Below are 10,495 nucleotides of genomic sequence, written 5' to 3' on the forward strand. Positions count from 1 at the left end.
AAAACTAGGGCGGTGACCATCTGTGCGCCCCGACATGGATCGGACCCACTCCCTGCCCTGCTTTCTTTTCCTGCCGAAGCATGCATGCTGACGTAAGCTTAAAAAACGAAACATTTTTTTTTCAATTGCTATAACTCTACACTGGTGTATTCTATACGACGAGACGAATAAAACTAGACCCCACTTGTATATGTTTTAAAGAATTTTATTTTAGTAGCAATTTATGTGTAATACGTGCGAGGAGATTTACAAAAGGAGTTACTATCATGTAATACTAAAGTTGCTGCTCTAAAATATACTAAAGTTGTTACATAGTATGGACATCCATTGTTATTATGAGAATATAATAAATATAAAAAATGAGTTACTGCCATGTAATACTAACCCCTAAAGAGAGTATCAGACTAAAACAAAACAAGCTGCAGCTTAGAGGAGCAAATTATTAAAATAAACATAGCATAAGCTGCCAATTCGGGGGCAAGTAATTATGCAACAAATTACAAAATATCCAGAAAACATGACTTGTTGCCAACTGCGGCATTTATTAAAAAATAAGGGTAGCGATATAAAGCAAGACAAGTCGCAACCTGAGAGCAAATTATTAGAATAAGCATTACATAAGCTATCAATTAGAGGGACAAGTTATTATATAACCCATTATATAAGTCGGAAAACATGACTAGCTAAAAATTAGAGGGATATTTATTAAAAAAGACAAGAGTAGCAACCCAAAATAAGACAAGTTACATCCCAAGGGGCAAATTATTGGGAGAAGCATTGTATAAGGTGCCAACTTAGAGGGTAAGTTATTATACAACTAATATGTAGGACTTAGGAATGCATTCAAACCTAAAAGGGTGGCTGAGAACTAAAACTAAAAAAACATGGCTGAAAAACTAAAACTAAAAAAATGAAAAAAACATGACTGAAAAATAAAATTGGGGGCAAATTATTGTGGCAACTTATGTGTGCAATGGCTATCGTTTTGTGTAAACTTATATATTGTAGGCGATGCAACTAATATGCAGGATTTAGAAAGACATTCAAGCCTAAATGGGTGACTGAAATCTAAAACTAATTAAAAAAACTAGACTAAACAATGAAACTAAAAAACTGAAAAAAAACTAAAAATAAAAAACATTTAAAAAAACACCATTAAAACTAAAATAACTGAAATTATAAAACTGAAAAACTTAACAAAAAAAACCAAAATTACAAACTAAAATTGCAAAACTAAAATTAAAAAATGAAATTGAAAACTAAAATTACAAAATAAAATTGCTAAATTAAAATTAAAAACTAAAATTACAAAATGGAAATGCAAACTGAAATTAAAAACTGAAATTGCTAAACTAAAATTAAAAACTGAAATTACAAAATAAAAATGCAAATTGAAATTGCAAATTCAAATTAAAATAACCGGAAAAAACTTAAACTGACAACTCTAAAACTTAAATTACCAGAAAATAACATTGAAATTGATAACCACAAAAAAAAATTGAATAAGAAAATGAAAACTCCAGCCGACACAATAATTTAGATGGATATATTATTTACTTAATTTAGAGCCCTTACAGAAAAGTTATCAAATTTTGAAATTAAAAATAAACCTCAGAAGTCAACAAACAGGAAACAGGAACACGCACGTAACTCAGGCCTTGTTTAGATGCCATCTAAATTTTAAGTTTTTTTACTCTCTCTTCATCACATCAATTTTTAGCCGCTTGCATGGAGTATTAAATATAGGTAAAAAAATAACTAATTACATAGTTTAGTTGAAAATCACGAGATGAATCTTTTGAGCCTAATTGGTCCACGATTGAACAATATTTACTAAATAAGACGAAAGTGACACTATTCATCAGGTTCATTTTTTTTCAATCTAAACAAGGCGTCACTCTCGAATGCACAAGCACATGCCGGCAGTAGCAGCCAGGCGGGACCCAGCAGCAGCTGTACAGCACACCACCAGAGACAGCAGCACGCACGCCACCAGAGACAGCAGACCAGCACGCACGCCACCTTAGCAGCATGCCAGCACCAGACCGGCACAGTTCACAGGTACACAGGCCGCGTGCATGGGAGGGCCGCATCGCGCGCAGGCCAGGCCGCGTGCGTGGGAGGGCCGCATCGCGCAGCGTGTCATGTCTGGGCCATCATTTCGGCTCGTAGTACCGGCCTAGACACGGTATGATTGTATCTAAACCCTAATTCATTTTGAGCGTCGCTCTCTCTCTCCTATCTCGCTCTCCTCTTTGGCTCTCTCCGCTGTGACGGTGACTCTCCTCTCCCACCTCCAACCTCCTCTCTTCTCCCCCTCCGGTGGTCGCATGAGCCACCGGTGGCCGACACTGCCACACGGCACGGCATAGTACCCCATCTTCTTGATCTCGCATCGTCGATCTAGCATCGTCCTCTCTTTGTCGTCCTCCTCTTTGACTCCGTCGACCTCACCGGATGCCGGCTGCTCTGGTGCTTCGGATTCGAATTTGTTGAGGAAACAGAGGGGCGGATTCGTGTTTCGTCAACGTCGCCGACGATTCTGGTACTCCGGCTGCGAAGGTAAGCCTAACCATAACCCTAACCCTAACTTGCTAATCCTTGCTAACCCTAACCCTAGATCTGTACTAACGCTTCTTTTTTGTAGCTGTTGAGGAAGCGGGCGCCAACGAAGAGAGGTGGTTGTGCGGGTTGGCCAGAGATGACGATGAGGACGACCTGCGTGAGGACGCCGAGGAGCTGTTCGGCCGTAGCACTCAGGCTCCCATTGAAGTCGACGATGGTCAAGAAGGCGGGGCAGCAAACGACGAGGAAGGTGAAGAGGACGAGAACAGCACCAAGCACTCTCGTCCCCCTACCTAGGTAGTGTGGCTGGATTTTAAGAAGCTCTTCAAAAAAGTTAATGGTAAGAAGGTCAGATATGCCGCTAAGTGCATCTATTGCTCTAAGCAATATTCTGCTCTCTCTAGTGGTGGCATTGGTCACTTCATCCGGCATAGAGATAAATGCCCCAGGAGGCGTGAAAAAAATCGCATGTCTCAGTCTCATATCTCTTTTAATCCTAATGGTAGTATGTGTAATTGTGTAACACTCTCGGTGTTACGTTGTACTGCTTTGTTAAAACATCGCATAAGCATCACATTTATGTGCATACGTGTATAACATGAATTATAAATAAATGTTCGGCATTTGAAACATTTATATGAAACAAGAAAGCGAATGTTATGTTTCGTGTCACATAACGTTGCTTAGTATTCTAATCGAATTCTTGCCAAAACAAAAATGTTATAAAACATTTTGCGAACGGCGATAAAACATGTGCGGTCGAGGCAAGAATAACTAGCTAGTACATCCTATTGGTCGGATTTGGAATTCGACGCGAAATCGTTCGAATCGACGTCGTTCGCGTAAGTTTTAGAAGAGGTCGACGAAGCCACCTTTGGCAATATTTGTGGAGTGATCGGCTTAGGAAGTGGTACGATATCTTGACTCCGATCGACAGCCCTAAGTACCTTCGTGCGCATCAAAAAATCAGTTTAGCGTTTGGAGCATTGCGTACAAGTTTTCTAACTGCTTTAGAAAGCGTGCACGACACGGCTTAGCCCTAGGCATGGTCACCACTTGGCCTGGCACGCTGCTGGCTTGCCAGCGCGCACTGCCGCGCAGGCTGCACACGCTGCCACGCTAGCTGCGCCCCACTGCCACGCCTACGCACGTGCACGGCCCTTGCGCTACGCGCCAAGGCCGTCTGCCTCCGCTGCTAGCCACGACCACCGCTGCTGCTCGCCTGCCGTCGCGGCTGGCTCGCCCAGCGCGTCGAGGCATAGGCCACGTCTTCATGCCGCCGTGAATGCGACGCGAGCATGCCCTACGCTACTGCCTTGGCTGCTTGCTGCCCTCGCTAGCGCATGGGTCACCTCGTCGGCTGACGCGCTACGCCCAGGGCACTGGCCGAGCTCTGCCGTGCCTTGTCCTGCCCTGCTTTGGCTGGAGGCGTACCAGGTCACGCGCTACACGCCGCCAGCGGCCAAGCCGGCACTTCTCCGTTGACTCCCCTTGACTGCTCGCGCGAAGGACGATAGCCTACTCTACCATCACCTCTGCGTCACACGCACTGTGTTTCCTTGTCTGGCGCTGCCCGCTACGACGCCGTGTCGAGCCTCGTCGGCTTGCAGCCGTGGCCGTGCGGATAGTCGCCTGGGGCACGTCCCGCTATCCCCCATCGTGGCGCGCATTTGTTTGTTGCGTTGACAACCGCAGCCGGACCAAGCCAAGCCGCGCCAGAACCCCCCTGCCTCCGCTGTCTCCATGGCCGTCGGGGCGGCTCCTTCAAATTCACCGTGGCAGTAGTGCCTTGTTTCAAATTGAGAACGTCTTTGACTCCGCTAGGTAGCCTGCAGCCCTACTGACCCCACATCGCCGCCTGTAGCTCCATCCTGTACTCCAATTTTGAACTGCCACGTCGTCGGGTCCATAAGACCGGAGTGGTCTGCGTCGTTGGCTAACCACACAACCAAGGCACCTCGGGGCGATTCAGTGCACCACCAGCCCAGCCTTACCCTCCTAAGCACCCTACGCACCTCGGTCGTAGTATTGCTGCAGTCCAGCAATCACCGACGCGGCCATGCCATCACCAGGCGTCGTCACAGCGTCGGTGTGCACACGGTCAGCTCTGCTCAGGCCATCTCCGGCTGTACCGTCAACGCGAAGGTATCCCTGGGTAGTCCCTTGAGCTCGCTAGCTTAGTTGCCTGCTCTGTCTTTGCTGTCACTCACGGGAACACACCCGCCATCGCAGGAAGGGGGCCACCATCGGGGAGGGGGCTTGGGACAGTGCCTCTGCTCGCCGCGTCACCCCCAGTCGCTGCGCGTTGTCTTCAAGGTAACCATTGGCCCCTTAGCTAGGCCTGGGAGGCTCGGGTGGCACCGGTGTGGTCGCCGGTGCCCGCGGTGTCGCGCCAGCGCGCGCACGGCTGCCCGAGGATGTCGCCGCGGCGAAGAAGAAGAAAGAGGAGGGTGTGCTAGTAAAGATGTAGATTAGGGGAATAGTGTCTTGGAGCTCGCTGTGAATACCAAATAGATCGAGGGCTTATTTGTGATTGCGCCAGGCGCGCGCGGTCCCGCGTTGGGCCGCCGGTGTTGGGCCACGCTGAGGCCTGCTGGCACACGCGGGCGGGAAAATGGCGTGGACCGAGCCAGCGCTAGTTGGGCCGAAGGGTAGGATTCGGTTTCCTTAATTCCAGTAAATAAGAAATATTTATTTATTTTAGTTATGAATTGAACTTTGATAAATCGTAGTAAATTACGTAGTTGTCCAAAAATAGTGAAACTAAGTTTGTTAGGTTCATAAAAATACCATCTATCTGTTAGTGTAGTTAGTTCACAGTTAGCTGTTATGATCATAGGCTCATAAATTCTAATTAGAAAGCTTAGTATTATGTAGATTAATATTTGTAGGAATTCTTGTGACAAATCGGTAATAGTTTTAACTTTGAAAATTTTACAGTAGGTTCCCTAAGATATTATGTACTTGATGTAAATTTTGTAGCCTTAGAACGAGTTGCTAAATAAAATAGTTATTACCCTTGCTTTATCGTATATAGCGTAAATCAGCATTAGGAGTAAGAATACCTGTAGTTGCTATAAGAATGTATGTCATGTTTCATACTTGTTAGTGGTGACGGTACGTAGCTTAGCCTTTAGTGGGTAGACCTCACTTAGTAGTTTAATAGATGTACTTCTAGGTTAAGAGTTGTTGTGTCATATTATTAAACATGGCATCATCATTTCATGTAGACTTCGTGCCCGTTGGTGAGCCAGAGTATGATGAGGTGATCGAGGAGTACGAGGAGGAGGTCCTCGTGCAGGAGGGAGCCCAGGAGCTTGTTGGTGCTGACCCTACTGACCCAGCGCCTGCCCAAGGCAAGCCCCGGAGCATAACCCATATTTTTATGATCACTGGATATATATATGTGATGTGCATTTAAGTTATAAACATTTTATGGAAACTACCTGCAAAAACATACTTACCCATGAGTCCTACTAGTACAGGCCGAGTAGCTGCTATGCTCAGGATACCGGTAGCGTGAGTAACCTGCTGTTACTTGTAAATAGGTAATAAAATATGAACACTCACGATAAAATGGTGGAAAGAAAAATGGTGACCGGGCAGGGATATGGATTGGGTACTGGTGGGTGTAAGGGGTTGTGTTCTGCGGCCAACAGGGTAAGACTCGGTTATACTTTTCCCTATCCGTGTCGATTAAGGACCGATTGTTGCATATGGCTCTAGGCAAGTCACAGATTTATTGTCCCGAGCGCATACTTGGGTATGGGCGCAGGGAAGACTTGTTGCTCTCTTGTCGTGGATCCGGCTCTTTCCGGACCGACTGATTGGAGGCGGAGATGGTGGAGGTCCTTGCACCACACGGAGTTCGGGACTCAGGTTGTGGGGGCTTAGAGTCCAAGTTTGGACGGGGACCTAGACACCCAGGACAGGAGAATGATGGGTTGGTTCTGCTTGTGCCTAGGGTACAAGCGGGGCGTGTGTTTTAGGGCACCCAGCTGAGCACATTGATTCGTGAATCGCTGAGAAATCCGGTATGGCTTGTCTGCGGTTTAGCACCGTAGTAAGAACTGAAAGTGGAAATGAGAAGAAATATAACTGATTGCTCAACTCTTGCTTGAAAGTAGAACATGTGCTTATATAGACTGGCCAGATGATAACTTAATATGGCTATTAATAATAATACATAAATAAGGACTCACTATTAGTATTGCTTTCTGCTAAAGAAAACCAGCAAACCATAAAGCCTATCATATCCCTTAGGGTCGGGAAATTATTCCCACTAGTCGGATAAGTTTTGCGAGTACATTGTGTACTCAGGGTTCATTTACCCCTGTTGCAGGTGATGCTTGAAGAGTATCTTTGTGTGGAGGATCCTTCTGGTGGGCTCAGACAGAATCCTCGCCCGTACCGCTAGATGTTATTTTTAAATTCCGCTGCTATCATTCCGCACTCTGGTATTTGGTACTGTAATACTGTACTTTTTAAGAAACTTGGATGTATGAAATAAACTGGTTTTATAACTCGTTCTCATTATTGAATCCTTGGGAAAAATATGGATCTTTCGGGTTCTCCCTCGGGGTGTGCCCGACGGACACCGCTCGCTGTAGCCTGCTTTCAAGGTGCTTAGTGTCTGGTGGAAGACGAGCGCCTCCTTAAGTATGCTACTTCGGGTGGTTCTGCCACAAATTGGGAGTACTGTCCTACGGTTGCACATACTGAACTTGTTCGATTGCTTGCTAGGCTAGATGTTTCTATCAGTATGGGTGAAACTAATGCATTTGAAGAGTACATTAGAACTGCTCATAATCCTAAATATGTTCCTGTCTCTAGGCAAACCACCACTAGAGACATGGTTAATTTTTTCACTGATCGCAAGGCTAAGCTTGTTGAGAATCTTAGTTCTTCTGTTGTTAATTGTGTGTGTTTGACCTCTGATGTTTGGTTTGGTAATGTCAAAAAGGACTACCTTAGTGTTGTTGCTCATTACATAAACTCTAATCGACAACTAGAGTAGAGGGTGCTTGGTCTTGTGCTAACATTGCTGACAGTGTTGTATTTGTGCTTACTGATTATGGTTTGACTAAAAAGGTGTTTACTGTTACTTTAGACAATGCATCATCTAATGTTTTCTACCATGCGTAAACTTAGACCTGTGTTGTCTAAATATCTTGGTATTGAGGCTATAGATGATCCTGTTGAATCACAATCAGATAATGTATCATCCCTTGCTGCAGTTAATTCAATGTTCTTGTATGAGCGTTGTGCATGTCATATTATCAATCTGATTGTTAAGGAAGCCCATGAGGCTCTTAAGCCTTTGATTGAAACATTTAGAACTGCAATATCATTTTTAAACTCATCTAACCAGAGAATTGTTGCATATAAAAGTTATAGCATTGCCACTGGTGTTAGGCCTAAAAAATTTCAACTAGACATGGAGGTATGGTGGAATTCTACATATCTGATGCTTAAACATTTGTTTCCTCATAAGGTCCCATTCACTACTTTCATGCATGCTCATTATCCTAGGATTGAAGGTGGTCCATTGCTTTTAACTGATGAATATTGGGCTATGGCAGAAAAAATGCTTAAATTTCCTGAATTGTTTTATGATTCTACAGTTGCATTGTCTGGTGTGTACTATACCACATCTCCACTTATGATTCATTATCTTGTTAAGATTGCTATACACTTAAATAATTATGCTAATGACAGTCACATCAGACCTATGGTTCAACCTATTATAGACAAATATAATAAATACTGGAGGGACATACCCTTGCTTTATTCTTTTGCATTTATCCTGGATCCTAGAGCTAAAATGAAAGGTTTCAATAGAGCGCTTAGGAGGTTGGGTAATCTTACTGGTACAAATTATACTACTTATCAGCTTAGCACTAGAGGTTGACTTACTGATGTTTACAATAAGTATGAGGAGAAATATGAAGCTGTTAGGTTGAGAAGAACTGTCCCTCCTAACCTGTCTGGTAAGAAAAGGTCTGCTTGGGATGAAATTTATGATGATGATGGTGGTGGTGGTGGTTCTGCTGGTGGTATGCATCCTCTAGCTGCTACTCTAAGCATGGTTAGAGATACCTCCGCAACTGCCCTGCTGCAGGCTGCAAGCTCTTCAGCTTCTAATGCTTCAGAACTTGTTTCTTACTTGGACTGTGACACTATGAACCAGTTAAATGATGAATTTAACATCTTGAACTGGCGGCATCAGCACAAACTCACATATCTAGTGCTGTCAATCATGGCTAAAGACATTTTAATTGTTCCTGTATCTATCATATCTCTAGAATCTACTTTTAGTATGACTTGCAGGATCATCGAGGAGCGGCGGAGGAGGCTGAAGCCTGAGATGGTGGAGATGCTGACCTACATCAAAGATTGGCAGGCTACTGAAGTAAGGCTGCAACACATGGTGGAGGATAAGGAACTTGAAGAAGCATTTGAAGAACTTTATCTTGATTAGTGTCTTAGTGATCATTTATGTAATGGGACTGTAATATTCTGGACTTGTGAACTTTGATGTAAGGACAATGAACTTCTATGGAGCTAGGCTGTACTCTTTTTTCCTGTCTAGGATTTCTCACAAGGGTGGGTTTTACATAGACAGATTTTTAATGAGACAATCATTGCACTAAAGCTCCTAATGAATTGTTATTTTGTTATCTCTTCCTGTGTTTGTGTGATCTTAAGTTTTCTATGAACTTGTAAGGTTGAATCTTTGATAAGTTCCCTGAACTTAACTTTGAGTCTGTATTGTATAAGTTTGAGATAATAAAATTACCGTCCTTGATATTTTGGTCATTTTGAGGTGTTAGGCACTTATAGTGCCAGTGTCGGCACGGGCACTATAGACTGTCGTGTCCAGTGGCACGGCACAGCATGTCTAAGTCGCGATAGTGTCGTGCCTAGGCCGCTAAGTCGACACAGTGACACTATCAGGCACGGCACGGCTAACATGTCGTGCCTGGTCGTGCCCGTGCCAGTGCCGTGCCGGGCGGCCCGTTTGGCCATGTATACGTGCCAGCAGGGTCGCTCGCTCCCCCACGAGCGTGACTCTGCGCGAGGTAACTTTTGCGTATGACATTGTATTTTAGTGTCAATATACGTCACGAAATGATTTTTGGTCTGCTAAAGCCACGTAGCAGGCAGCCTGTTCATGGGGCACAAACTTTTTTTGGGCTGTGGCTTGCTGGCCCATCATTTCATTTTTGTTTTTTTTTTTGCCCATATTTTTTATGATTGTAGCCCATACAATTTTTTCAGCCCATACAATTCTTCCAGCCCACACAATTCAGTCCAAAGCCCAAACCCTACATAGAGTCAGGCCCAGATAGAAGACAGAATGAGCGTCGGGCGTCCGGTCCGGTCTAGGTGGCTTGTGTGTGTTTTTAAATTCATTTTCTTTCTTCTTTTTTAAGTATTTATTTATGAACTTATATTTCTATTTATTTATATCTCTCCATTTCGCTTTCCTACATATCATTTTCATATCATAAACCTATTAGTTTGAGTTTATAAATGAACAGTTACACACATGATTAGAAAATCACTCAATGTTTCTTTATTTATTATTTTATTAAACAACGAATACATACATTGCGACTGACTAGAATTCTTGAACAACCAACAGTCCACCGGTGATTTTGTATTTTTAGCTACCCCTCTTCACATCACACGGCTGCATGTTTTGTTTATGTTTTTTGATGTAGTGATTCGGCGTATATAAAATAAAGCGGTACATTTAACATCGGGTGTTGTGAAACATAAAACAGCATGGGCTAAAATATGTTAGGAAAAACAATGAAAATAAAAAAGTATATGGACCTTGTAGGACACGTGGACGTCTAAGAGGAGGGGGGTGAATTAGGCAACTTAAAAATCTAACTCTAAACTATGGTCTCTTTTTCTACCT

This window comes from Miscanthus floridulus, chromosome 8 (assembly GCF_019320115.1).
Source record: "Miscanthus floridulus cultivar M001 chromosome 8, ASM1932011v1, whole genome shotgun sequence".
Classification (NCBI taxonomy): Eukaryota; Viridiplantae; Streptophyta; class Magnoliopsida; order Poales; family Poaceae; genus Miscanthus; species Miscanthus floridulus.